General features: G+C 53.7%; 1 pseudogene; it reads left to right on the top strand.

The window, feature by feature from the left end:
- The first annotated feature begins 258 nt into the window (after window positions 1–258).
- LOC119363470 lies at window positions 259–1,956 on the top strand (annotated as a pseudogene).
- The last annotated feature ends 1,594 nt before the right edge of the window (window positions 1,957–3,550 follow it).

Raw genomic sequence — 3,550 nt, 5'->3', positions numbered from 1 at the left:
TCATTCCACTCCAAGATTCCTTCACGCACGTGAAGCCTCTTCAGCAAAGGTAAAGGAAGCGGGGAAATTTTCCAAATGAAATGAAGGCAACACGAGTTGAAGGACGATTGGGTATTAAACAGAGACGACTCAGCTGGAGTCAATCGGTCGACATTAGTACTCCTATTGCCTTTAATGGGACCTTCCACGAAACTGCGCCGCATCGGTGGTAGAACTTCGTCGATCGTAACTGGAAATGAACCCTAGAGCACTATAGTACATATACGAGGCGTGGAGCACGCTCGTGTTCGCATCACACTCATGGATAACTTGCCACTGACCACCATGGCCGGGGCCGCGGCGTCGTCGTTGGAAGGAGGCGGGAGGGTGGTGGACACGTACAAGAAGGCGCTGACCACGGCGGCGTCCGTGGCCGCGTACGCCATGCTGGTGCGCAGCATGGCCAGGGAGCTCCTCCCCGAGGAGCTGCGCGCCGCGGTGCGCTGGGGTGCCGCGTTCGTGCGCGCCCGCCTCGGCGCCGGCGACAAGGAGCGGCACACCATCGTCATCCGCCGCCACTTGGACGCCGGGTACAACGAGAACCACCTCTTCGAGGCGGCGCGCGCCTACCTGGCAACCAAGATCGACCCGAACGCCATGCGCCGGCTCTGCCTCGCGCGCACCCGGTACAAGGAGCCCGACGGGAGCAGCAGCTGGAGCACACTCCTGTGCATTGACGATGGGGGCTCCACCACCGACACCTTCGACGGCGTCGAGTTCAAATGGACGTCCATCGAGACCGGCGGCGACGAAGGCAAGAAGGGAAAGGGCCATCGCGCCCCACCACGCGAGACCCTCGAGCTCAGCTTTGACGCCGAGCACACGGAGGCGGCGCTTGAGCGGTACGTGCCGTTCATCATGTCCACGGCGGAGCAGCTGCAGCGGCGTCATCGCGCGCTCAAGATCTTCATGAACGAGGGTCGGTCGTGGCACGGCATCAACCACCACCACCCGGCCACGTTCGACACTCTCGCCATGGATCCGGCACTCAAGCAGGCCGTCACCGACGACCTCGACCGTTTCTTGAAGCGGAAGGAGTACTACCGGCGGATCGGCAAGGCTTGGAAGCGCGGGTATCTGCTCTTCGGCCCACAAGTCCAGCCTGGTCGCTGCCATGGCCAACTACCTCCGGTTCAACCTCTACGACCTCGATCTCTCCGAGGTGCGCCTCAACTCGGCGCTTCAGAGGCTGCTTATCGCCATGCCCAACAAATCCATCCTCGTCATCGAGGACATCGACTGCTGCTTCGACGCCAAGTCGAGGGAGGACCGCACGATGCCGGTGCAGGCCGACGACGGCAGTTCATCAGACGACGACGTCCCGGAGGACAAAGCCCACCACCCGGGACCGCGCCAACAGCAGACCATAACGCTGTCCGGGCTGCTCAACTTCATCGACGGGCTGTGGTCGACGAGCGGCGAGGAGCGCATCATCATCTTCACCACCAACTACAAGGACCGCCTCGACCCGGCGCTGCTGCGGCCGGGGCGCATGGACATGCACATCTACATGGGCCACTGCTGCTGGGAGGCGTTCAAGACGTTGGCCAGGAATTATCACCTCGTGGACGACCATGCTCTGTTCCCACAGATACAGGAACTGCTTGCGGCGGTGGAGGTGACGCCGGCCGAGGTGTCTGAGATGCTGCTGCGGAGCGAAGACGCCGACGTTGCGCTACGGGTGCTGACAGAGTTCCTCCAGGACAAGAGAATCAAGGCAAGAAAAGAGGCAACAGAAATCAAGATGGGCGTAGCAGAGGAGGCAATGTAGCAGTAGTATTCTTCGGTGTGAGCACCCCCCTTTAACGGGGCCGTTTTATTTGAGTAGATGAAGTGATCGAGTATGTCTCACAAAGGTAATCATTTATGTCGGGAATAATCATCAATCGAACAAGCTGATGTAGCCCGTTTTGTTCTGATTCAGATGCTTCAGTTCTTCTTGTACTCGCTGATTTGTTATGTTTAAATGGCAAGTCATTCGCCAAGCGAAAATGCTAAACCTAGGTAAACACCTACGATGGGTTAGGTAACTTGCCAAATCCTAATCCTAATCGCCCCGTCACTTTCACTGGGGTGGGGCCCTTCACCCCCACTTCTAATCCTAATCTTACAAGTCAGCGTATACGCAACCCTTCGTTGGTCTAGCATCGCCGTTCGCCAAGAGCTTCACCTATCATGGGCATCAACGGCACAAAACACTTATACGTACTTCAACAATAATTCGCCCGTCGTTACACATTTTCATGGCTTAAACTTCCATTTTCCGCCGCCGCCCTCCCCCACCCTCACGCCATTTATAAAAGGTGTTTTATTGGCTCATAACAAGCATCAAGGTTACAAACACTACAATGTGCACACATCTAACCTCTGCATGACTAGAATGCACACAATCAACACAAACTCACATGGTCAACAATAATGATGCAATTGCACACAATCTGAACATGGACACAACCACGCAGACTGAAAACCATGCACACGCCAAGCAAGTGACCAAGAGTCGTCTTTGGAGTCAACAACATCTGTGGACACACTTATGAGACGCGGGTCGTAGATCAGATGACGATAGAGAAGGGTACCGACAAAATCTCATATTGAGAACTCACTGTCGATCTTCCGCCTCTATCGCAAGTGTACTTCTTTGTTAAATATGTGCGTAGCCACCTGCCCCCAAACAATAAACCACGAGCCAACATTGCGCCGTCATTGGCATAGTTTGTCGCCACTAGCTCCGGTCGGACAACATCACTGACATTGTTGCCACACACCACCTCCGCAACTCCACACCGTTATGCAGGATCTCCGCTACCTACCTCTATGCTCCGCCTCCATAACACGGCCACCCAAAACAACGCAACAAAGAGACAGGTGTAGGATCGAAAGTATGTTTAGAGGGGGTGATTAGACTACTTGATCAAATAAAACCTAACATTTTCCCATTTTTAATTGTACACGGATTTTAGCAATTATGACGAGTCAAGCAACACCTTACACATGCAAGTCTAAGAGTATAGCAGCGGAATATAAGACATAGCACATGTAAGTAAATGGAAGGGTTTGCAGAAAGCAAACGCAATGGGGGCACGAAGATTTTTGGCGTGGTTCTGATACGTGGTGCTATCGTACATCCACCTTGATGGAGACTTCAAACCACGAAGGGTAACGGTTGCGCTTCACCCATGAAGAAGCAACCTTGTATATCCCGCCGTGACCATCGCCCACGAAGGACTTGCCTCACTCGGATAGATCTTCACGAAGTAGGCGATCTCCTTGCCCTTACAAACTTCTTGCTTCAACTCCACATCATGTCGGAGGCTCCCAAGCGACACCTAACCAATCTAGGAGACACCACTCTCCAAAAGATAATAGATGATGTATTGATGATGAACTCCTTGCTCTTGTGTTTCAAATGATAGACTCTCCAACACTCAACTCTTTCTCTCAGTTTTGTGTATGGTGGAAGAAGGATTTGAGTGGAAAGCAACTTGGAGAAGGCTAGAAATCAAGAATC

The sequence above is a fragment of the Triticum dicoccoides genome, chromosome 2B, assembly GCF_002162155.2.
Source record: "Triticum dicoccoides isolate Atlit2015 ecotype Zavitan chromosome 2B, WEW_v2.0, whole genome shotgun sequence".
Lineage (NCBI taxonomy): Eukaryota > Viridiplantae > Streptophyta > Magnoliopsida > Poales > Poaceae > Triticum > Triticum dicoccoides.
The sequence above is the reverse complement of the archived record's forward strand: the minus strand, read 5'-3'. Positions and strand labels throughout refer to the sequence as shown.